The 27013-nt window shown below is 40.3% G+C and overlaps 1 protein-coding gene and 1 non-coding gene across 5 annotated transcripts in view; one reads left to right on the forward strand and one right to left on the reverse strand.

The window, feature by feature from the left end:
- Nucleotides 1-26263, reverse strand: part of WDFY3 (WD repeat and FYVE domain containing 3) — a 274441-nt gene extending 248178 nt beyond the window's left edge. For 3 of the 4 annotated variants that reach the window (XM_078068881.1, XM_078068879.1, XM_078068877.1), the window contains exon 1: nt 25686-26263. The gene's annotated coding sequence lies outside the window, so the exon portion shown is untranslated. The remainder of the gene's footprint in view (nt 1-25685) is intronic. The other variant, XM_078068880.1, reaches the window with a different exon arrangement.
- Nucleotides 16825-16932, forward strand: LOC118518379 (U6 spliceosomal RNA). Its single transcript, XR_004908599.1, has one exon. It is a non-coding gene; the product is annotated as a U6 spliceosomal RNA (small nuclear RNA).
- Nucleotides 26264-27013: the final 750 nt, after the last annotated feature.

A 27013-nucleotide genomic window follows, 5' to 3' on the forward strand; every position in this document is an offset into this window, starting at 1 on the left:
ATAATCCCAATTTTATACCTTGCAAATAATAGGTCTTCTGTGGGGAGACATTTTAATACCATGGAAATAAACTTCTCCTCATCAATACCCCCCCCAATTTGTTATGTTTCTTGTCCTGTCTTATCTTTACTATAATGTCTGCAAATTGACAATCTGCCAACTCTAGAACTTCAGAATTCTAATGTAAGCAAGAGACCTCCCTTCTCTATTCCTTTATCAGTTTATTACTATGAATAATGAATTCTTATTTTAACTAGTTCATAATTATTATACTTATTTGACAATCTAGATTGGACCAGTAGGAAAGCCAACAGGGTTCTTATGAAATGCTCCCATTTTTTTTCCCAAAAACATTTTCTTTTACATTTCTAGTACACCAAAAAGGAAAATGATACAGGTTCACCTGGTATATACCCTGCCCGGGCCTGCAATCAACCAATTCTCTGAGGATCTCTGGTTCCTTTGTGCTGGTTATAGTTTTAGAGATCAAGATTTGGCAATTAAGTGTTCTCGCTGCTCTTTCCTTCTTAGCCTTTTTGTTGGACAGAGCTACCAGGAAATACATGTGCATATATACACATATGCATACAAATGTGTACATACATGTCCATACATATATATATATACACACATGCACATGTAGACACAAGTACACATATATATACTAGTTTCAAAAATAATGAATTCACACTAACACCTTCAATTCCAATCCATCCCCACAGGATTCATTTTTGCCTTTCCCCGTTCCAAATTTGTATGTCCCTGCTTCCTCAGGTCCTGGCTCCAACAACCTCAAAACATTTACTCAAAGCATAATACACCTAAAAATGACCCAGATTTGCTTTGTTCTTATCACTACAAAAATAAACTCCAGTAGAAAGAGTTCAAGATTTGTTTGCAATCCCTCCCTCTTCCTCCACCCAAGTAGAGGGTAAGTAGTCATATATTTGTTAATAAATCACTTAGATTCACTCTTTCTTCCCTCTCAATGTAGGTATAGCACTAAATTAAGGTACAGTCAGGTTTATTTGTTTTAGTAGTTTAAAATTTTCCCCATCCCTATCTTGAATATGGAAGATAACATGCTTTGCTTTGAAAAGTCAATATATAAAAAGATACACTTTGAAAAGTGTCATTTCCACCCACAAACCTTTGGTCCCATCACCTCCCACCACCGCTACCTTTTGCAAAGTTTAGCAGCTATATGTATATTTTATCCCTCACCCCTTTTTTAAAACACAAGATAACAAACTATATATGTGTGTTTACACTAACCTGTTCAACCCAGACTGGAGAAAGCTCTTCCCAAAACATTTTACGAGACCAGTAATTTCTTAATGCCAAAACCAAAGTCATTAAGAGAAAAGGAGACTGGAAATCCAATATCCTTTGTGAAGAGAGATGGGAAAAATTTTAACAAAATATTAGCACTATATAATAGAAATATTACATCATGATGAAGTGGAGTTTATCCTGGAAATATAAAGCTGATTCAAGATTTGAAAAATTAATAAAGTTCAGGGTGCCTGGGTGGCTCAGTCGGTTAAGCGTCTGCTGAATCCCCAAGTCGGACTCCCTGGGAGTCCGCTTCTCCCTCTCCCTCTGCCCCTCCTAGCCCCCCACCGCTCATGCTCTGTCTCTCTCTCAAATAAATAAATAAAAATCTTAAAAAAAAAAAAAAAAAGACTCCCTCCCTCTCCCTCTGCCCCTCCCCCCACGCTTGCCCTCCTGTGTGTATACTCTCTTGTGCTCTCTCTCAAACAAATCTTTAAGAAAAAAATTTAATATAATTCACTGTATCAACTGAATAAAAAAAACCATATGATAATCTCAATATTAAAAAAAAGCATTTAACAAAATTCAACATCTATTCATGATTTTAAAAACTCTTAGTAAGCTAGGAACAGAATGCAATCTAACCTGATAATTGGCATCCTTAAACAAATACAATTAATATCATATTTAATGGTGAAAAACCGAATGCTTTTTGTCTTTAACATTATACTGGGAGTCCTAGCCAGTGCTATAAGGCATAAAAAATAAATAAAAAGCATATACTACAAAGGAAGATATGAAACTGTCTTTATTCCAAGCAACATGACTGTCTATATATAAAACCCCAAAGAATCCACAAAAAACCCTACTAGATTTAATAAAGGAATTTAGCAAGGTTGTAGCATACAAAATTCAATATACAAAGATCCATCATGTTTCCACATATCAACAAAGAAACAAATGAAAATTACATATATACATATTGCCATTTATAATAGCAACCAAAAAACATGAAATGCTTAGGGATAAATTTAACAAACTATGTGCAAGATTTGTATTCTGAAAACTACAAAACATTGATGAGATAAATCAAAGATGACCAGTATAATATGTTCACGGATTTGGAGACTCAACATAGTTATCACTTCTCTCCAAATTTATCTACAGATTTAATGCAATCCCAATCAAAATTCTAGTATTTTTTTTTTTGGAAACTGACAGGATGATTCTAAAATTTATACCAAAAAAGCAAAGAAACTAGACTAGCCAAAACAATTTCAAAAAAAAAAAAGAGTACTCATATTACTTGATTTCAAGCTATAGTAATCAAGATAGTGTGGTACTGGTGACAGGTAGACACCTCAATCAATGGAAAAGAACACAGATTCCAGCAATAGACACACACATATGTGGTCAACTGATTTTTGACAAAGATGTCAAGGAATTCAGTGGAAAAGAAAAAGGAAAAACTTTTCACCAAACTGTGCTAGAACTGGACATCCACATGCAAAAACCAAAGCAAAACAAAAGAATCTCAACCAGCCCATACATCAGAACATATCCAAAATTTAACTCAAAATGAATCATAAATCTAAATGTAAAGCCTAAACTATGAAACTTCTAGAAGAAAACAGTACAAAATAATATTGACTTTGGGTTAGGAAGAATTCTCTGATAGATTCTCTGACAGAATTCTCTGATAGGCTATAAAGCAAAAACCATAAAAGGAAACACTGACAAACTGGATTTCATCAAAATTAACTTCTCTCTTCAAAAGATATATATATATATATATTTTAGACTTTATTATTTTTTAGAGCAGATTTAGGTTACAACATAATGGAATGGAAGGTACTGAAATTTCTCATATAATTTCTGCTCCCACTCATATATAGCCTCTCCCATTATCAACATCCCCCCCATAGAATGGAACCTTTGTTACAACTGATGAACCTACAGTGACACATCATCACCCAAAGTCCACAGCAAATGTTAACTTTTGTACCTAATTTTATAATCATAATTTTATATTCTTTTTCCTAATTAGGGTCCCCCAATCTTACATGCTTCAGGACCCACAAATATTTGCTTTTCAGCAAGATGATTTATGTTTTTCCTGAAGTTCTAATCTCTATTGAGAATTTTTTTTATTCAATTAACATATAATGTATTATTAGTTTCAGATGTAGAGTTCAGTGTTCCATCGGTCTTATATAATAACCAGTGCTCATTACATCATGTGCCCTCCATAATGTCCATCACCCAGTTACCCCATCCCCCCATCCCCCTCCCCTCCAGCAACCCTCAGTTTCTTTCCTATGATTAAGAGTTTCTCACAGGGCGCCTGGGCAGCTCAGCTGGTTGAGCGTCTGCCTTTGGCTTGGGTCATGATCCCAGAGTCCTGGGATAGAGTCCCGCATCTGGCTCTCCACTTAGCGGGGAGTCTGCTTCTCCCTCTCCCTCTGCCCTGCCCCCAGCTTGTGCTAGCTCTCTCTTGCTCTCTCTCACGCTCTCTTAGCTCAAATAAATAAAAATCTATAAAAATAAAATAAAAATTTTAAAAAGTCTCTTATGGTTTGTCTCCCTCTCTGATTTCATCTTGTTTTATTTTTCCCTCTCTTCCCCCATGGTCCTCGGTTTTTTCTTAAATTCCAAAAAGACAGGGTTTTAAAAATGAAACAAGGGGCGCCTGGGTGGCTCAGTTGGTTAAGCGACTGCCTTCGGCTCAGGTCATGGTCCTGGAGTCCCGGGATCGAGTCCCACATCGGGCTCCCTGCTCAGCGGGGAGTCTGCTTCTCCCTTTGACCCTCCTCCCTCTCCTGCTCTCTGTCTCTCATTCTCTCTCTCTCAAATAAATAAATAAAATCTTTAAAAAAAAAAAAAAAAAAATGAAACAAATCTGGGGTGCCTGTCTGGCTCAGTTGGTAGAGCATGCAACTCTTGATTTCAGAGTTCTGAGTTCGAGCCCTACGTTGGAGTAGAGTTTACTTAAAAAATAAACTACAATAATAACATAAAAAATAAAAAGTATAAAAAAAAAAGAAACAACTCCCAAACTGGGAGAATTTATAAAACATATACCACAAAAAGACAATTATATCCAAAATATACAAAACACTCTTATGACTCAACAGTAAAATAAGCAACCTAATTTTAAAAAGAGCTAAAGATGTCAATACTTCTTAAAAAGACAGATGTAGATAGAGCAATGAAACACATGAAAGGATGTTCAACACTGTTATTCATTAAAATTAAATGAGAACCATTTTGAATAATGCTATGAACATTAGCTTTTTTGTGGACATATGCTTTCATTTCTCTTGCGTATATACCTAGGAATGAAATTTATAATTCATAGAGAAAATGTTTAACTTTATAAGAAACTACCAACTGTTTGCTAAAGTGGCAATACCATTTCACCAGAAATGGATCAAAGGAAACTTCTAGTTGTTCCACATCTTCACCAATTTTAACACTGTCCGACTTTATTCCTAGCCATGTTAGTGGGTGTGTAATAGTATCACCCTACAGTTTAAATTTGCATTTCCTTGATGACTAGAGATGTTGAGCATCTTTCTACATACTTGTATCTTTTTTTTTTTTTTTAAAGATTTTATTTATTTGACAGAGAGAGACACAGTGAGAGAGGGAACACAAGCAGGGGGAGTGGGAGAGGGAGAAACAGGCTTCCCGCTGAGCAGGGAGCCCGATGCGGGGCTCGATCCCAGAACCCTGGGATCATGACCTGAGCCAAAGGCAGATGCTTAACGACTGAGCCACCCAGATGCCCCACATACTTGTATCTTTCTATGTGGGATGTATTGGCCATTCATGTATCTTCGGTGCAAATTCTTTGTCTATTTTTTGACAGGGCTCTTTGTCTTATTATCAAATAGTGACAGTTCTTAGGGTATTTTGGTTCAAATCCTCTGCCAGATAAATGTTTCGCAAATATTTTTCCCAGCCTATGGCTAGCCTTTTCATTTTTTAAAATAGTATATATATATTTTTTTAAGATTTTATTTATTTATTTGACAGAGAGCTAGAGAGCACAAGGAGGCAGAGAGGGAGAAGCAGAATCTCCGCTGAGCAGGGAGCCCGATGCAGGATTCATCCCAGGACTCTAGGATCATGACCTGAGCCAAAGGCAGACACTTAACTGACTGAGCCACCCAGGTGCCCCTAAAATAGTATATTTAAATGTTCATTTATATTTGTTCACTTTTCTCTGTGTATGTACTTCAAAGAATAGGTTCCTTTAAAAAAAAAAAGGTAATAGACTGTTCTTTGGGAGCTGACAAAATCATCACCAACTACTGAACAGTCTTAAGATGATACAATCGAGACTGCCATACTAAAAACTGGAAAGTACATCCTTTTACATCTACTTTAGAGCCCTTCATAGCATTGGGTCCTTATCAGATGCCTGACATGAAACCTAAAATTAGGAAGGGAGAATAATATGTTGAAAGCCTCCCTCTTGCAACTCCTTTTTGCAATCTGACCTCTGAATTATAGACATTTCAGATTAGGATATATTACACTTTTTGTTACAGTTTTAAATGAACACTTTATGTTTATGAGAAAAGCAAAGAAATTCAACTTTAGTGTAAATACATGAAAAACTAATTTATGCAATGACTTTCAATAAGCAGCTGATAGTCAAATACGTAGGCTAAAAGAAAAATTTAAAACCACTACATACGCTTTTGTTGACAACACAGGTAGCTTTATATATAAATAGTGCTTATTAGTCTTTAATCATCCTGAAATTCTCTCCTAACTTTAAGAAATAAAAGTCATATGCTGGCATTTTTCATATTAATGAAAGTGCACGCTCAGTAAAATATGAAGTGTCTAGCAGAACATTTTTTTTTAAGTAAAACAATAAAAGTTGCTCTCCACTACAATTCCTAGTCTTCTTTTCCCCCCAATCCATGCTCCAAAGAGAATCATAAGTCTGGTATGCACTTTTTAGAACACTTCCTATACTCAAATGAGCATATATATACACATATGCACATATATGTATATATATGTATACACATGCCTTCACAATCACAGGATATATGGCATTTTAGCATTCTATAAACAAAAATAAAAAGAAATTTTAAAGTGAGGCCTTGGGACGCCTGGGTAGCTCAGTCGGTTAAGCGTCTGCCTTTGGCTCAGGTCATAATCCCCAGGGTCCTGGGATCGAGTCCCACATGGGGATCCCTGCTCAGCGGGGAATCTGCTTCTCCCTCTGCCTGCCACTCCCCCTGCTTGTGCTCTCTCTCTGACAAATAAATAAATAAAATCTTAAAAAAACAAAAAAAGTGAGGCCTTTATGGCTGAGAAACTATAAACATGAAATCAAAAAGAGAAAAGGTCTGAATCAAGTAATATAAAACACTTTTTGAAAACTTTTAGAATATAAAATTAAGGTTTTTTTTTTATTTTTTTTATTTTTTTTATTTTTTGACAGAGAGAGAGAGACAGAGAGAGAGGGAACACAAGCAGGGGGAGTGGGAGAGGGAGAAGCAGGCTTCCCTGCTGAGCAAGGAGCCCGATGCGGGGCTCGATCCCAGGACCCTGGGATCATGACCTGAGCCGAAGGCAGATGCTAAACGGCTGAGCCACCCAGGCGCCCCATAAAATTAAGTTTTGAGAACTTACGGAATGTATTATTACTTCTGTAGTAGGTACTTCTTGAAGTGGCTAGAGAGCCTACGATCTTTTCTGTGCCATGATCAATGGCCTTGAAGGAAAAGATCAGAGGAAAAATTATGGGGAGTTTTAAGGAATGGCTATTTGAATGAACGTCTCACAATGGGGCCATAGCTTAAAAAAATTCCTCACCAGAATCCTACCGCTGCCAAAGCAAACAAATCAAAATATTAAGCCTCTTAGTGATCATTGGAGAGATGACCCACAACAGAGATCAAGTCCTAACTCCTCCTGCAGCCAGCCTAGTCCTTGCTCAGTGAGTTCATGAAAACCACAACCAGGCGGTGGGAAGAGTACTTATGCAAGGGATCAATTACCTGACTCACTAAGACTGACCGCAACTGCCACTACTGTAGAATCCATTTGCCTGAGTTCTCCATAGGCACTACTTCTTAGCAGGCAAAGTACTGCAAGCTCCCTGGACTACAGAAATGGTGATGGCAGTGGGTGTGGGGATGGGGGAAGTGTGTGATGGGGATGAAGGAGTGCACTTGTGATGAGCACTGGGTATTGTATGGAAGTGCTGAATCAACTACATTTCACACCTGCAACTAATATTACACTGCATGTTAACTAACTGGAATTTCAATAAAAACTTAAAAAAAAATGGTGATGGCTGGTTCTTTGCTGTAAGAGACACAGATTCTGAATTGGCCTTGCCAGGAACACTACACAAGATTATCCGAATGTTTCATATAAATCACATGGCCTTGGGGTGCCTCAGTCGGTTAAGCGTCTGCCTCCGGTTAAGTGTCTGCCTTCGGCTCAGGTCATGATCCCGGACTCCCGGGACTGAACCCCTGCACTGGGCTCCCTGCTCAGCGGGGGATCTGCTTCTCTGCCCCTCACCCTGCTCTCATGTGCTCACTCGCTCTCTTTCTCTCAAATAAAATCTTATTTAAAAAAATCAATCAATCAATCAATCACATGGCCTCTGATCCAAGAATTCCCTTCAAGTGGCAGTGAGTGGATGCTCAGGGCCTCATGATCAGGTAGACCCTTATTCAGACACTGATGTCTCCCTAGCAGAAAGTAAAGGCTTCTTGAAACTTAATATATCAGTTGTTGCCCCAGCTAAAAACTTCTGAATTTGGGATGCTACAGGATATAAAATAGGCTCTGAACCACCAACCCAATAAATGCTGTTTCCCATCTCCAGAATACAACGGATGAGGGAACAAACGATTACAGTGGAGTGATGTCTTTTCTGCTCTCAAGGTTTTGTTTCTTATATCAAGAACTCTGAAATCTGCTATCTAGAAGTTTAGTACCCTTAAGAAATTCTTGTGCCAGGAAACAAAATAACTGTTTCACTCTATTGAAAGCTGAGCTTATCATGTTCAGTTCAATTTCCTCAGGACAGGAGAAAAACAAGAACAAAAACAGAGGTTACAGAATTGGTTGGGGGTGACTGTCCCTGGCTATCAAGGGGAAGTGAGGTTGCTACTATAACTCTGGGAACTAGGAAGACCATGAGAAGACCTCAGGGGACTCCCCTGAAGTACGTTCTCACAGTACTGTGCACATGTTAAGGTTAGTAGAAGACTATCCCAATTCCATACAGTTGGAACTATGAGGGCTCAGACTCTTTCAAGAATGCAAGAGGGTCAGCTTGTTAGGAACAGAACCCTGATAAGCCAAGATACTAGCAGAAGGTATGAAACCTGAAGTGAAACAGATTAGGGTGCGCGCACTGACGCAAAACTGAAGATTGAAGCCAGCACTGATTTCCTTACTAGTCACCAGTGTGTAACAAGTATGCCCATCTTTCCCTTTAAACACATTTTCTTTTTATCTCCTTTTCCTTTCCCCCAATCATGCAGATGGCAAATTAGCAGGAATTAAATTTAAGTTGTAAAATATGAAGAATCACAATGCAACCAGGGGCAGCATAACACTAGAACCAGTTGCCCTATGGCCCTGCCTCTGAATATGGTACCGCAGCTTGTGTTGAGATTTTCTCCCACTAGAAAAACTACATCAACAGATGGGATAACAGGGTTATCTCCACATTTACATAAGTGGGGAGGGAAATGAGGGGAAAGAAGAGAAGGGAAAAGAGGTGGTTAAACTACTAAAGGCTGAGATATTCTAGTTATTTCCTAGGAGGGCTACCCCATTTTTAATATCCCCTTCTTCGGGATGGCCACCAGCCATAGATTCTGGGGCTATGACTATATATCATAATCCTGGTCCCCTAGCTTTGGGAGACAGATAGCTGGTCTGAACAGGGTAATCTAATCCTTTATTACTGGAATGTAAAAACTGAAAAGGCAAGGCAGAGAGATTAAATCTTTAATGTAAAGTCACATTAATGGCAGGGGTCTAGAAAGAAGGTATAAAAACTGATGAGATCCCCAGAGCTCCTCTGGTTTCTTCTATTCAAGACCCACTTGTTCAAGTCATCATTCAATGTCCAGTATGGGTTCCAAAAATGGCTTTTGTTCCCCCGTAAGCTAATGAGTATCAGCTGATTGCAACCCAAAACATGCTAATAGGACTTCTTCTAGGAAGTGAAAAAAGGTGTGGAAGGTTCTCATTTTAATATCAAATTATCATAATCATACATTTTCCTTGCTTCCTCTTACCCTGCTCAAAAACTCAACTCCTATCAGAGTTTGCCTTCAGAATCATGACATTAGAACCCTCATGCCTACCATGCTTTTTCATATCCTCTTATTTTGCAAGAAAGTGTACTCACTCCAAAGCTTCAGTTTGTTCATTTCAGCAGCAGTTCCCTGTTAAGACTTTACTGTGAGGCATCAGCAGTTCTTTGCAACTCGTGACACCTTACCAGTGCCAATAAAGCAAACTAAATGATTACTGATTAACAATGGAAATGAATTTTTTTCCTTAAAAGATACTTAGTATAAAAATGTCAAGCCCAGCCTAATTCTACTCTCCATGTGCCTTGCTTCTCCTGTCACTTAAATCCTAGATCACCAACATGGACTTGTGACAGGAGAGGCATAAGCAGTTTCAGCCCCAATCTTTGATCCCAGATCAAGTCATCATTAACACTAATTCACTCAACCCTTATACCCCAAATTAGAGGACTAGGATTCCTAGCTTGTTCCGATACATACTCTGTCCTATTCTTACTCTTTCTGCTGTTCTAGCCCTGTTGATACCTCAGTTATTATAACTAAGCTTCTGTTTTGACACTTTTGTAGGTTCTTAGTCTGTTCCCCATCCTGTCTTTCCTAGGACTGGGACACCTACTTTTGCTTACCAGTCCCAATCCCAAGGACAGAAATCAGGCCATGATCTAGAGCCCAGCACCCTCAAACAGAATTCTCTGACAGCCATTCATATATGTGTACCTGTGGGTATTTATTTTATTCATTTATACATACACACATACACACACACACACACACACACACACACACTTTCTTTCTCCAAGATTCCATGTGCTGCTTCATCTTGCATTCGCAGTAACAAAAGGTTTGCTCTCTAGCTGTTCTACTCCTGACATGGCTGACCAAAGAGACCTTTCCTCTACACCTCTAGTTTAGACGAGACTGGCTCTAACATGCAGCACTATTTCTAAGTGTGGACTCCTTCTACTCTGTCCTGTGTAATTGTAACCTCTGCCCTAGGCTAAAACTGGGCCATGCTCTATCATCATAAATACAACAAAACTCTATCATATCTTGATATGGTACACGTAAGTAAACTTACAGAATTTAGAAACAAAGCAAACAAATGGAAGAAAAAAATTTCTAAATGGTATGGATTGTACACCTTGTAGCATAGTAATATTAAGATAATATGATTTCCGGACACTTACATGCCAAAAAAGTTTTTTTAAACACTAGATTATAATTTTTTAAAAGTAGAAAAAAAGACAAAGACTACATTATATTTTATAAATATATTCTATTATAGCATATAGAAATGATCATTTCATTCCCAAGAGTTCTAGCAGTAATTTCTTGACACAAAACTGATAAGGTAATGAGAGCAATAAAACAGTGTATGTATCTTGTCATATAACTTAGTATCTTTTTTTTTTAAGTTTTTATTTATTTTTAAGTAATCTCTCCACCCAACGTGAGGCTCGAACTTACAACCCCGAGATCAAGAGTTGCATGTTCTACTAACTGAGCCAGCCAGGCGCCCCAATTAGTATCTCTTTTGATCAATGCTGAATACTTCTTTATGAAACTTAAACTTCTAATCCCATTTAGTATCCAAAATGGGATTCCCATCACTTTCTCCACCTTCATTTTACTTCACCTTCATTGAATACTTGAATACTTCAATGAATACTACACCTTCATTAAAGTTGTTCCCTTCCCTGGCTTTCTCTACCTTGATTCCTAACTAAACATCAAGCCACAAGTGGGATGATCACAGGTATAAGGGAAACGTAGCTGAAGATTCAAGGAAAAAGGTATGTTAGGCCCCTTATAAGCCAAGAGAGCTGCAGTAAGAACAAGTGCAATGAATAAAAGGAACCCCAAATACTGTGGCTAGGGAGGAAAGCCAATGAAACCTCAACACAGATGTCGTTACCACAGTATTTAATAATTATCTGTTCATAAGCTAAAGTAGTTTACTAGCTCTTCGAAATGAGAAATAGTATTTTACTATCTTAACATTTACACCACAGAAAGTAGACAGTTAATAAACTCTTGTTGAATAAAAACAAAACAATCAAGGATTCAGATGGCTAGTTAAGGAGTGTCAAATGTACTCAGCTTAGATGCAGTACAGTCACTGTAGAAAGACAACTTCTTCCAGGGAGGACCTTACTCTAACAAAACCAAGTGTGATGTGAGTTCTAAGTCCCTCTTCCCAAAAACAACTCCCTACTGACATCAATAAGCATAAGGCAAAATGCATGCCACGTCATGGATTAATTTCATTTGCTCTTACTCTTTCACCAGGCAATTATTTTCCTTTATTCCGATTTTGTATTACTATAACCCTTTCCTCAGCCTAACACTATGCTTAATATTTCTCTTTTTTTATTTTTTAAGATTTTATTTATTTATTTGACAGAGAGAGATAGTGAGAGCAGGAACACAAGCAGGGGGAGTGGGAGAGGGAGAAGCAGGCTTCCCGCCGAGCAGGGAGCCCGCGATGCAGGGCTCGATCCCAGGACCCTGGGATCACGACCTGAGCCGAAGGCAGACGCTTAACGGCTGAGCCACCCAGGCACCCCGTTAATATTTATCTTTTAAAAATCCATTTTATTACAGGCATCTGGAAATGAGTTACTGGCCAATGTATCTTCTGAACTGCTGTTCACAGACATCCTATAGTGAGTTGAATTCTCATGAAGAAAACAGATTATGTGATAGGAAAATAATAATGTAATTAGGTTTACCTGTAACTCCAATAAGCCAGAGGATTCTTTACTAAGGTAGTCACTTTGCCATCCTTAAAACATTTTTTGTAAAAACAGGACTATTTTATTGACCCCTTAATGATGACAGATGATGAAATGAGACCAAACTCAAAACTTGTGTATAGTACTTAAATCTGCTACTCACAAGGATATGAGAAAAATTTTCAAAATGCCGAAATCAGCATGCTATATAAGAGCATTTCTAAGCTTTAATAAAACTGAAAAAAGTACATGCAGATGTGACTGATAGATATAAGCATGCCAGATATTAAATAATAACACCAAAACAACAATTAGGTACTGGAATGCAACTGGTCTTCTTCCATTAAAATAGCACTTGCGAAACGATCTTGACTAGACTGGAATGATGCTTTGACATCAGGATATGCAAAGCAACTATTAAAATCTACGCTTAAAGTAGGTGTCAACAAGCAGAGTAAGAAGAAAGGCCACAATGTGAGGATCCTTTTAAAGATCTTTCAACACTGGAAAGCAACAGTCAAAAAATGGCTCATTTCTGATGAATGTATTAGGCTGAGAAAATTCAAAGTGCATGCAAATTCATAAAGAAGAAAAAGAATAAGCTTTCTAAGAAAGATACAATACCCTTCTCCGAGCTATGCCTACAGATCACTAGCATTAAATATCATCATTTCAGAAAGGCTATTCAGCACGTATTTCTCCTGACCGGCCCCAAACACACAAGTACATGTCCCGTGGTAATGGCAGCCTCCACGCCTTTCAGCAGCTGCCATGTCCTGTCCGGCTTCCCCACACCCTCCTGAAAGTAGAAACACCTCTGCCAACCCATGTAGTTGGTTAGGTTATGCAATCTAACACAAGCTGGGAATCGCTGAACTTATTTACTCTGGTGACTCAGATTTAAATCTAGGTCTCTGTGGAAAAGGAGGTGGAGAACACAAATGAATGTGTTGACACCATTTTCCGCTAATATTTATTATATAACTAAAGCAAACTCAAAAGATTTTCTGCTCTGTATATAGGTTTTTTGGTTTTTTTCCTCTTTATATAGGTTTGACCAAGAAACTAGCTTTCAGAAATGCTCTGGTCTAACTAGGTCCAGCATGGCATCAGCTACACTGAATGACCTGAGGTAAAACAATTCCCTTCTACAGAGAACTCCCCTATGGTGTTGCCATTCACACATATTGTCCTTTTCCATCTTCTCTAGCCTCTTCTTTAGGCTGCCACCAAGAGCTACCTCTTAGCAATAACTTCACAATGTCAGGGCGCCTGGGTGGCTCAGTCGTTAAGCGTCTGCCTTCGGCTCAGGTCATGATCCCAGGGTCCTGGGACTGAATCCCGCATCCGGCTCCCTGCTCTGCGGGAAGCCTGCTTCTCCCTCTCACACTCCCCCTACTTGTGTTTCTGTCTCTCTCTCTCTGTGTCAAATAAATAAATAACATCTTAAAAAAAAAAATAATTTCACAATGTCAAGATAATTTTTTTTAAAGACGTTATTTATTTATTTTAGGGGGAAGGGGCAGAGAGAGAGGGAGAGAGAATCTCAAGCAGACTCTGTGCTGGGTGCGAAGCCCGATGTGAGGTTCAACCCCACAACCCTGAGATCATGACCTGAGCCAAAATCAAGAGTCAGGTGCTCAACCGACTGAGCCACCCAGGTGCCCCATCAAGATAATTTTTCCAATGCTATTTCACTTAGAGAAAATAGAAATACTTTAGACACTGGAACCTCAGAAATAAAACAGCAATAAAACAGTTTTCATTTTCACCAAAGAGATAACTCATCTATTTCTGGAGTCATCAAACTAAGATGAAATATATAAAACACATTTGTCATTAATCCGACAGATTAAATTATCTTTAAAAAGAATACAGGCTAAGAAAATCATATTTAGTACAATTTTCAGGGTAACCTAGCTGCAAAATGCTTCAGGAGCAAAAGGTTTTCACGTTAAAAATAGGTTTTTTGGGGGCGCCTGGGTGGCTCAGTTGGTTAAGCGTCTGCCTTCGGCTCAGGTCATGAACCCAGGGTCCGGGATCGAGTCCCACATCGGGCTCCCTGCTGCGTGGGGAGCCTGCTTCTCCCTCTGCCTCTGCCTGCCACTCCCCCTGCTTGTGCTCTCTCTCTTTCTCTGACCTTTTAAAAAACATAGTTTTTTCCTAAATATTTTACTTTATTCCTAATCCTTATCATCATTATTTCTTTTTAAGATTTTATCTACTTATTTGTCACAGAGAGAGAGAGAGAGAGCAGCACACAAGCAGGGGGAGCGGCAGGCAGAGGGAGAAGCAGGCTCCCCGCTGAGCAGGGAGCCCGACATGGGACTTGATCCCAGGGACCTGAGCCAAATGCAGGCAATTAACCAACTGAGCCACACAGGCATCCCCATCTTCATTATTTAAATATTAAAATCAGACTAATTTTTTCCTAGAAAACTCACCTGATTGATAGTAAAATCAATTGTATAATTTTCTGTAATTCTGACATAAGTAAATTTCACAATTTTCTCCAAGGAAATTCTATCAACCCGATACTCAGATCAAACATCATCGTAAGGTTCCCCTAATCATCTCAACTAAAAGTAATCTTTCTACTCACTAAGCAGTCATAGAACTTCTGTACCTCACAGACTAATCACATACTATTCCTTATGAGTCTATCTTACCTTCAGTGTATTATAAAGATACTGAGAGAACTATCCATGTCTTAGACATCCTTATAGCTCCCACAGCACCCAGCATAGCATACTATAAAACATTTAATAAATATTTAGGAAAAAATTACAGAATTTTTAATATACATTTTTAGCATCTTTGAGAGTCTATTTACAGTGTATCATCATTTTGGGAAATAAAAACTAGGTCTTCAGAGCAAGTTTAATCCCTTATACTTGATCTAATTTAGTCACTAGTCATTACAGAAATAAGTCAAGCTAAATAAAATTAGGCAATCAATTACACAATGATTTTTCTAAAAATAACTGATAGGGAGCTTATTTTTATTTCATACTTGTTTACTTAAATATGGCATTTATCACCTAATACTGTGTTTTAATGAGCAACATGCCATGGGGAAAATACTTGGGCTTTAGAGTCACAGAGACCCAGGCTTTTATCAAGGAAAACTGATTATGAGTTTACCAAAGGATTTCTAGGGCAAAGAGAATAAAGAAACATAATAAAACATGTATTATCATTCTTTCAGTCGATAATGAATAGTTTTAGAATTCCTAAGAGTGACAGTAAACATTTATTTTCTTAAGACTTACATAATTTTGTGACAACATGCTTATTACCTAAGTACAGTCATTCACTCAACAAATGCTTACTGAAGGCCAATTATATCCCTATGTGTACGTGTTTAGAGACTAAAACTTGCTAAATACATTATACAATATGTGGTAATGTTCTACAGCTGTTTATTCATCTACACTATAAATACCCTTCCTGCTTTTCCAAAATCTCCTTTATATTCAGTACAGTGATAGAGGGTACTTAATATCTCTTAACTAACTGTCCAATATTTCTTTCTTTACATTGTGTTACATCTTAAGAATGAAAGTTCCTAGTAAGCAAATATACTAGCAATTAAATAAAGAAGTCCAGCAAAGCAGAATTAAGAAGAATGCCATGTAATTGAAATTTTACATGACTATATCCAGGGCTGTGAATGAACTACCGATTGGGAAGTTATCAGCTGTTTGCCTACTCGTCACCCCTTTTACAGCAAATGTACAGGAGAAATATGTATCTTTGGTACCTATGGAAATAAGCATGGAATCTGAATTTGTACATATTAACCTCTTTACCCTGAGGTGAACAAAAATATCAACATTCTTGTATTTGTCAACATTTTTCAAAATGAGCAAGATCATTATGCTTTTAGCAATAAAATACATACAAGTCAGTATTATACTATAGTCATGTAAAATGTTACCACTGGGTAAAGGGTGATGGGTGAAGGGTACATGGATTCTACTATTTTTGAAACTTCCTGTATGTTTATAATTATTTCAAAATTAAAATATAGGGACGCCTGCGTGGCTCAGTCAGTTAAGCGTCTGCCTTTGGCTCAGGTCATGATCCCAGGATCCTGGGATCGAGTCCTGCATCAGGCTCCTTGCTCGGCAGGAAGCCTGCTTCTCCCTCTGCTTGTGCTCGAGCTCTCTGTCTCTCTGACAAATAAATAAAATCTCTAAAAAAATTTAAAAAAATATATATATATCAATAAGGTAATGCAATCTGAATAAATGTTAGAGAGATTAAAACAAATATATAAATTGCTTTTCTAAATTCAAACACTTAAAATGTACTAAGAGATCTGGACATTTTGAGACAATACTTGCGGGATTTTTTTTTTTTAAAGACTGTATTTTATTTTAATTAATCTCTACACCCAACTTGGCAACCCCAAGATCAAGAGCCGGAGCATGCTCCACTGACTGAGCCAGTCAGGTGCCCCACTTGTGGGATTCTTCTTAAAGTGTTTAGTCCTATTGCTCGCTTCAGCAGCACATATACTAAAATTGGAATGGTACAGAGAACATTAGCATGGGCCCTGCATAAGGATGACACATAAAGTGTTGAGTCCTATATACAATAATCAATCACCTCCTAAATTATAAAGTAAAATTTATGTGGGTGGATGTTTTATGTAGAGCAAGGCAATAAACCTACAATAAGCCTACAAGGTTCTATGCAGATATAAACAAATCAGTTGTCCCCCTGAAGAAAAAAATAATACAAAATAATTTTGGCATGGTTTTTGGTTTTTTGTTTTTGTTTTTTTTTTTGAGAGAGAGAGAATGAAAGAGTGAGAGAGAGCATGAGAGGGAGGAGGGTCAGAGGGAGAAGCAGACTCCCCATTGAACAGGGAGCCTGATGCGGGACTCGATCCCCGGGACTCCAGGATCATGAGCTGAGCCCAAGGCAGACGCTTAACCCACTGAGCCACCCAGGTGCCCCGGATGAGTTTGTAATATCAAGTAATGGCTAAGTATAACACTGTATGTCAACTACACTTCAATAAATACAATAGCTGTGCATCAGATGATTACTTTTCTTAGGCTAATATTAAATTAATTGGCCTCTTTAAGTCCATACTGGCTGGAGAAGAGGGAAACAAGCTGGGAAGAAACATACAGGAAGAGGGAGCTGGAACGGATATTTTAAAATGCAGCAAATTTGGGGCACCTGGGTGGTGCATTTGGTCAAGCACCGGCCTCTTGGTTTCGTCTCAGGTCGTGCTCTTGGGGTTGTGGGACTGAGCCCTGCACTGGCGGCACCACACCCAGCACAGTCCGCTGGTGACTCTCCCCCTCCCCCTCCCCGCAGCATGTATCTATTTAAATAAAACTTTTTTTAAAAAAGAGCAAATTCATCGAGTGTTGACGACGTACCTTTTATTCACGTCAAAGAGTACCCTGTAACAGGATCCCTCTCGCAACATAGGTAGCAAGGGCTTAAGGACGGAGGAAAACCAACAGAAGGAGTGTCAGAACTCAACCATCCCTGTTAGGGAAGGGAGCTGCAGTGGAAAGGACCACCAACAGATGGAGAACCAGAGGCCCGACAGGACAGGTCAGGGGCCCAAAGCAACACAGCTCTGTAGTGGCAGAGGGAGTACCGGAATCCCTTAATTTCTGGGCCTCTGAAGTGCCATTATAAATAGGCACTTATCTTTCGTAAGTAGTAATAAAGAATATTTTAAAGGGATTAGGCCATACCCAAAAGAAAAGTGTAATTAGTTTATTAGGGAAAAAAAAAATTCTCACCCAGTAGTCTTCTAGACTCCAAAATGTGAGTACCATACTTTAAACCCACTCTAGCTTCACACGAATGTAGCTGACTTACAGTTACTAATTTGAGCTTGTAATTTCACCAAAATGGATAATAAGTCTGTTCTCTTGGCTAAAAAGAGGTTCAGTTTTCCTAAGGCATCACAGTGTCTGCTATTGGGTCAGCATAACAAAAAGAGAGGGTTGTCACAGTGCACCCGCAAGTCTCGAGCGTGCCTGGGTACTGCGGCACCTGACTGCCATGGTGCAATGATAATACTGTACTTAAAATAACCAAATGCATTACTATTGTCCCAAGTCACACACTAATATGCTATATACAAATAGAAGCAGGTAACAATTTTTTTTTAATTTGTGAGAGTAAACTTAAACCAAAGTCCCTAACAATTGTCCTTGACATAAGAAAACCAACGTACACATTTCACAGTAAGACCACTCTATTAGAGAAATAAAATGAAGGCCCTACTCACACACAACCATTAAAACAGCGAAAACAAAAAAACTCAAACCCAAAACAAACACTCAGCACAGAGCAAAATTACCACTTTGTTGGTCAAAATACAAATGGTACCCACTTTAAGTGGACTAAGATATACAACGTATTTCACATACTAAAAAACTAAAGGGTCTATCACACTAGGTTTATCACAATGGACTGCAACACTATTAAAGATCAATAATCCAGTATTTCTGATTATACATAAGACAGCCTACTGCACACAATGATTTTTAGTTAAAAATGGAAAAAAATTCCTATCACTAACATATGTTACTTTAAATGCTTTGCCTCAGGACGGCTGGGTGGCTCGTTGGTTAAGTGTCAGCCTTCGGCTCAGGTCATGATCCCAGTGTCCTGGGATGGAGTTCTGCATTGGGGTCCTTGGTTGGTGGCGAATCTGTTTCTCCCTCTGCCTGCCACTCACCCTGCTTATGCTCTCGCTCTCTTGCGCTCTCTCTCTCTGGCAAATAAATAAATAAAATCTAAAAAAAAAAAAAAAATTAAATGCTTTGCCTCATCTTACAGCAAATACAATCCTTAGGGTCTCCCAACGTCCTTCCCCTGCAGGCTCAAAGACACGCAGGTATTATGGGGGAAACAGAATGTGGAAGCCTGAGATGTAAGGACTAAGGACTCAAGAGTTACTGGTAAGATTTCCAGGCTTAAGATGATACCTAGATGTTGTGGGGTTGAAGAGTCCCTGCTGCAGCCGGCCATTTCTGAAGACTCAGTGGTGAGCACAAAAAGCCTACAGGTCTGCAGCAGCACAGTGAGGTAAATAAACCAACTCTAATTGTTTGTTCAACCAAATGAAACACGCTAAGAAATACTGTCGATTTTATTTCTGGTAGTAGACTTTTCAGTCTACTCCTGCTTGAGCTGTTTCTAGAAAGGATATTCTAGACCCATCAGTGTCTTGTTTATTAAAGATTCAAGGGCCCAGTAATAAAATAACCTCAAAAAAATTACCACCAAAGAAAGGAAAACAGAAGTGCAAATGAGCCCAAAATTGCGCAACAACCCCCATCTATTTAGCCTGGAGAGAAATTACCTACATTTCTTTGTTACATTTACGTTCATTTATAATGAATGAATGAAAGAATCTCCAAAATATTGGCATTTCTTGAGCTTGTGATTAGAGAAAGGATAAGGCAGCAGGGAAAGGTGTTAAGAAATTTGGCGGAGGCTTGCCCGTGGGTTTCAGGGAAGCGGAGGAGCAAGCAGAGAGGCTGGCACATGGGTGTTCACTCGATCATTCACCACTTACTATGCACGGCTCATTGCTTGGGCACTAAATGCACAGTGATCAGCAAAACAGAATCCACATTCACATGAGGTAGCAGTCCACTCCACAATACTGTTGAGCATCTCTTACCCAGTTTTCAGTAATTACCCCATTTTCAGCAATTCTAAAATTCGACAGACATTATTAATTCAATGAAATAGGAATTCAGAGGTTTAAAAAAAAAAATCTAGGACCTCAGCTTAGGGAGAGGAGACAAACAAGGCAGCTATTCAGTATGGGTAGGACAAAGAGTACTACTAAGGGAACACAGGGGAGGGCTAAGGCAGCACTGTTGCTGGTAGAAGGAGAGGTAGCGTACTTGAGAAACCTCAAGTAGGAGACAGGAATGCATCTCTGTCTGTGGAGAGGACCCACTCTAGGCTCAGACTCACTGAGCTCAGAAGTCAAAGTCCTCACACTGGCCTGCTGGGTCTGCAGGCGCCTCCAGCAGCCTGACCCCAGCTCTCACCTGCCTCCAGCCAACCCCTTCCTGTTCTCTAAACATCTCAAGCACCCTCCCTCTGCAAGGCCTCAGCACCTGCTTTTCTCACAAATCTAAAACTCTCACTCCCCGCAACACTTCAAGTCTCTGCTCAGACGCCACGGTAACAGAGGCCTTCTCATACAGCCCTCTATAAATGGCACGGGCACCCACATCAGCAGCCTACTATTCCCTAACTCCTTACCCAGCCTTATGTTGCTCAAGGCACTTATTACCACCTGATAATAGTATACACTTGTCATCTGTCCCCCTCTAGAATTTAAGCTCCTTGATAAAACTCTTTCACCTAGCACTCCGCAGAGCGGAGAGCAGACACGCAAATCTTTTTTTTTTTTTTTTTTTTTTAAGATTTTTATTTATTTGAGAGAGAGAGAGCACAAGCAGGGAGAGCGGCAGGCAAAGGGAGAGGGAGAAGCAGGCTCCCCGCCCAGCAGGGAGCCCGACGCGGGGCTCGATCCCAGGACCCCGGGATCATGACCTGAGCCGAAGGCAGACGCTTAACCGACTGAGCCACCCAGGTGCCCCAAAATCTTTTTTTTTTTTTAATGAACAAATGAATGGTTGTCAGGGATGAGACCAGAGAAGCTAGAGCCAGGTCACAAAGAGCTTTGTACCGACTAGAACCCCATGCTTTAATGGCTCTTTGATGACTTAGGATCTATTAAAAGATTTTAAACAGGAAAAAAAAAAAATGCATATTGAAAAGATCACAACTGTGTATTTTTCAAAATCAGAAAAGAGTATTTGTTTTGGAAAGGGTGTGAGAGGAATTGATGAGCAGAGTGAGACTAGAGCTAAGGAAAGCATGTAGAGAGAAGAGCACTGTAATACTTCAGCAGAGAAATACAGGCCCGAATAAAGAAAGGCCTCTGAGGAGGAGAACGTAGAGGAGATGTACTTAGAAGACAAAAGCAATTGGACCTGGTATTTGACCAGAAGTGGAAACTGAGGAAAACAGAGGAGTAGAAGATGACAGCCAGGTGTCCACCTAGTGACACACTAGATTCGAATGGCATTTCCTTAAATTGAGAAGGCAGGAGGAGGGAGGACATTTTGTGGGGGAAAAGATTATGAGTTGAGGTTTGGACAGGTTGAGGCTCACATGCCTATGGAACATCTCAGTTGCATGTGTCTAAACTAGCAGCTGGATATATGAATCTAGAGCTAAGTAAGTTAGGTTTGGACTGGTAAAATGAAACAAGTGACAGTTAAGGATGTATGTTCAAATATCACAAATGTACTGTTTTTAAATTATATTTAAATGATTAGCCTTCAAATGTGTTGTCACTCCATATGGAAAAACTAAAAACCATTTTATCTCCCAGAATAAAATCAGCACTCCAAATGTCATTAATGCTTACACATTAGTATATTAAAAAATAAAACTTGACAGCAAAAAAAAAAACCCAAATACACCTAATCAGAAATATACATTAATATTACATGAAAAATAGCTTTCTAATTTTCTAATTTTTCTAATTACCAGAAAAGTAATGCTACATTTCTGTGTTATCACTTCTTACAAGTTCCTGGATGAGTTCAAAGTCTACATGACTGAATTCAGTCTCTTTTAAGTCCAAGCAAAAGTTGAAGAAATGCTTCATAATTTGAGGTTTTTTAAATTCTAAATTTTTATGAAAAAAAGCTTTACGTAGCTTTTTCTTAGGCACGTTTTGAAAATGTTAACAGCTAAGTTTTCGAATTCCCTAATGATTCCTCTCAAATACCAATTCTAATTACATGAAAGGCAATTTCATAATAAGAAATCAAGAAACATTCTTTGAGTGCTATAGCTTTCACAGTGAGATCATGACTGATGACCAAATTAAAAAAAAAAAATTATTCAGCAATGCCAGTCATAAGCTTCCTATATGGGTTCAAATACTATTGAAAAACAGAGTTAAAAAGTCAAAACGTTAAAGGACTGCTACACACATAATAATGGCTAAAAGCTTAATAACTGACAATAATAAGTACTGACAAGGATGCAGAGCAACTGAAATTCTCTTAACATTGCTGGTAGGAATTCAAAATAGTAGTCATTTTGGAGAAGTTTGGCAATTCAATATAAAGTTACTGCAATTGACAAATACAGACTTCTCCTAGGACCCTGTAATCCCACTCCTAGGTACAACTCAAGAAAACTGAAAACATTTGTCCCTCACATTGTTTATAGCAGCTTTATTCATAACTGACCCACACTAGGCATGAATCAAGATACCTTAATATAGGCCATGGTAAGAGTATTTATGCTGCAATAACTAGCAAATACTACAAATCAGGAATTTTTTTTTCTTTGGAGAGCACGTTGTTACAACATTTATCAGCATGCCACTGAACAAACTACTGATACATGCAACAATTTAATGAATATCAAAATCATTATGCTAAGGGAAAGAAGACAAAAAAACTACATATTGTAGGATTTCATTTACATGATATTCTAGAAAAAAGTACAGGGACATGAATTAGATTAATAGTTGCCGGGGTGTTGCTCAGTCCGTTAAGCATCTGCCTTCAGCTCAGGTCATGATCCCAGAGTTCCAGGATCAAGCCCCGCATCAGGCTCCCTGCTCAGCAGGGAGTCGGCTTCTCCCTCTGCCCCTCACCCTGCTCATGCTCTCTCTCTCTCTCTCAAAGAATAAAAAAATTTAAAAAAAATAGTTGCCAGGGGTGGGGGCAGAGGGCGAAGAACCTTTTGGTGTGATGGAAATGTTTCATATCTTCATTGTGGTGATTATCCAATTGTATACATTTGTGAAAACTTTTACTGCATGTAAATTATACTTCATTAAACCTGATGACAAAAAAAATTAGAGTAGGAGTCATTTATCTCTTAATTCTTTAATGGATGATAAATGAATCATACAAAAGAAAAACTGGAACTTAGCGGAAATGTCAGGAAGGCAAATTTTAACTTACATAAACAGAAAAAGATTTAAAATGTGGAAAGAAAGAAGTGAACTTGTAATCACATAGGTATGAAAATCAGAGGCTGGATGATCCTTCCAAGGATGCCATAGAAATGGCCCTACTTTGGGTGTGATTTCAGGTTAGTATCATTAAGAGAGGTTAGCATCACTAAGGTCTCTTCCTACTTGGGAGTCAGTGGCTCTAAAATTCCATGATACAGTATATTATGATAATCTCAGAGCCACTTTTCAATTCTAACAAAATATAAATTACTCATTTTAACACCAAGCAAATGTTATCATTGACTCAAAGCTTAGCGTAGCCTTCTTCTAACAGTGCTAGCGCTGACTTTAGACAACCTGGGTTCAAATGTTGGCCCACCAGTGGCTGTGTGACTTTGAACAAGCATCTCTAAATATTTATTTCCTCATCTGTAAAATGGAATTAACATTGTCCTGAGGGTTCAATAAGAATGCATGAAAATGATTTCTATGTGCTAAACTCTCAATAATAAAAATTTTTTAGCCCTAACTGCAAGTGAAGGATATAAATCATCAAGTCTTTAAGAATTTTACCTTCCAAATACAGGAGATTTATTAGTTATATATCCACTAGTTCATAATCTTTTGTGGAGCCATCTTTTGGGAATGTGATGACTCCATGGGCTCTTTATCCAGAAAAAAATCCAAATATATGCTACATTCTGCATAGAATTTCTAAGGATTCAAGGACCCTCTGAAGCACATGCATTAAATTAAGAATGCCTGATGTAAACTCTTAAAATTGCAAAGTTTAAGAATCTTCCAAGTAGATAATCCAACTAATATTGAAATACTATATTGTCATTTATTCTTTTCCCATTTAATAGATATTATAAGACGAGAACGTCATGTTTTCTAATTCATAACTCCTTTTTGCAGAAATTTTAAATTAGAAATCTAACATTTTTTTTACATGAATCAATTTCAACTCAGAAAAAGAAACTAGTATAAATCTGTATTTCTAGCAGCTTGAGAATGAATAGTTCAAAGTATAACATGTACTACTGTGCTCCAATATCCTAGCAAGAGTTCTCAATTCAGTGTAATGCAATCTGTATTTCTAAATACAAAAAAAAAATGTACCAAGCTATTTCCTGTGCTTAGAGTCCCACCATAAAGTTTTATTTTTTTTAAGCAGGATTTATTTTTTGCTAGACCTGTGCACTAAAACACACCTAGTTTGTTTTTTTTAACCAACATATTTTTGGTTCTGTTTTACATTATGTTTGTTATAGTAGCCTGATAGTGGAAACTAACTGTTCTAAACCTGTTTTCAAACAATTCCAACCTGGAATTATACTGCTATCTCAAAGCAAAAGGTTTTGTATTTCTTTTTTAATTGTTTGGTTTTCAGACTACAATAACCATTTTGGTACTAACCAACTCATGCCCATTACTGAACAAAAAATTGTTTTTCCTGTGCATTAGCACCATTTTCCCACAGGAAACAACCATTTTTTAAGGCACTGGAAGTAGAAGCAAGGATTCACACATACCGTAAACATCCTTTCAATCAGGTTTTATCAGGTTATTTCAGCAAAAAGAGGACCTAATGCTGTAGATCTCAGAATTCAATGGTACAAATCAATGAAATGCTGCACCTGAGGATCAAACACTGGCCAGGTGGGCCAAATGGCTTTTGGTAGGAAAGGTCACATCTGCTTTCTAAACCCCACCGTAACTGTGAATGTTTGCGATGCCACCACATCCCATGTACAAGAGAATAAAAGGGCAAACACCCACCCCAAGCATCTCGGTTCCTTGCATAAACGAAGGGTTTCCAGCACAGGGCGTTGGGGGAGAGCAGCGCTCGGGAATAAGCAGAAGAGGCCCGCAGCCCTGGAGACAGCGCCCGAGGGATGGGGGCCTCGCTCGGCTGAGCACGGGCGCAGGGGGGCTCCGGGAGCGCAGACCCCGCGGGGTCTGGAAAAGGGGCCTTCACCGGACCCCTATCCCTGGACCGCCAGGTTACACCTTCACTGCTCACTAGGGCAACGTCCAGCCCTCTCCTCCCCCGCCCCCCAAATACCCCAACATCGCTCCCCACTGCCAGCCGCGCGTGACCCCAACCCCGACCCCACCGCGACGGCGCCCTCTCCAGGCCGCGGTGGAGGACACCAGGCAGGCGGCCAACGCCGGTGGCAGCGGCGCCTCCGGGCAGCGCGGTCCCGGGGGAGGGCGGCAGCTGGGCCGCGGCCTGTCCGCAGGGGCAGCGGGCACAGGGCCGCGAGTGGGCAGCGCCTCCGCCCCGCACAAACAAAGCGGCCCCGGCGCGCCGGGCGCGGGGTGGGGTAGGGGGCGCTGGCAGGGGGCACTCACCGGAGGGCGGGCGGGCGCGGGCGGGCCTGGCCCGGGAGCGGTGACCGCGACGGGCCCGAGTGCGCGCCGGCGACGGGGAGGGGGCGGCGGGCGCGGCGTCCGCGGCGGGGCCCGGGAGCCCCGCGGCGGGGCACGGGGCCGCGGGCCGGCCTCGATTCTGCGGCCGCGAGGTGCGGGAAGCGGTCCGCCGGGGCGGGCAGCGGCGCTAGGCGGCCGGGGCAGCGACGCCGCCGCCTCTCCCTTCTCCTGCCCCGGTCCCTGCTCCCCCGCGTCCTCCTCCTCGCTGGGTCCCCGCCGCCGCCGCCGCCTCAGCCTCGGCGCTCCTCGGGCTTCTCCTCTCCATCAAGGCCGGGCCGACCCGCAGGGACCATCCCGGAAAGTGAGGGGTTGTTGCCGTTTCCCGCAGCTGTTGGTGGCCATCTTTAATCCTCCTCCTCCTCCTCCTGCTTTCTCCACCTCCCGCTGGCTGCCTGACTGACTGACTCTGGATCCTCCTCTTTCTCCTCCTGCTCCTCCTACTGAGCCGGCCGCAGAAATTGCAGCCACTCTTCCTCTCTCCCCTCCTGCCTTCCTTCCTCTTTCCTTACTTCCTTCCCTTCCCCCGGCTTCCCGCTTTCCCCCTCACTCTTACTGGCCGCCTTCACCCCCTCCTGCAGGCAGCGGGCGCTGGGTTCTCTGAGCTTGAGTTTGGCCCCGTTTTCACTCTTGCCCCTCTCCCCACTTCCCTTCCAGACGCACACACCCCGGCTTCCTTCCCCTCGCCCGGCACTCAGCTGCTCCCGTTTTTCCTCTCCCAACTCACTGCCCCTCTCCCGTGGTTCTCACCCTCCTCAGTTCCAATTTCTCAAAAGACTCAGTTGTGAAAGGACAGCTGGGTTCTGCTCTCCTTAACCCTACACCCATTTGCTGGATGCTATCAGACGGCGATGGAAGAAAGGAAGACTGCGTTAATTTTACTCCAGCTGGAGTACAAAAGGACTGCCCACGCTAGCTATTTTACTACGCAGCTTTGAAACTCCTGGATGGTGTCCTGTTTGGCTCCAGTCCATTATTGGACCGAGGAGTTGAAGAGCCCGGTCTCAAATGTTGCCTTCCCTTGGTGACCTTGAGCCGGTTGCCCTAAAATTTTAGGGGTTTCCCCCCCCTTCCCATAAAGGATATTTATACCTTTGCAGTCCTAACAAACACAGTGTTTAGACCAAACTAACACGCTATGGTAAACCCAGAACTACTGAGTGATCATCAGTTTGTCCCTCTGTGGTCTGTTCCTGATCAACCAACCCAGTAGACAGTTTGGGACAAGGCTCAGTTCTGGCAGTGGAGGCAAA

The sequence above is a fragment of the Halichoerus grypus genome, chromosome 3 (assembly GCF_964656455.1).
Source record: "Halichoerus grypus chromosome 3, mHalGry1.hap1.1, whole genome shotgun sequence".
NCBI lineage: Eukaryota > Metazoa > Chordata > Mammalia > Carnivora > Phocidae > Halichoerus > Halichoerus grypus.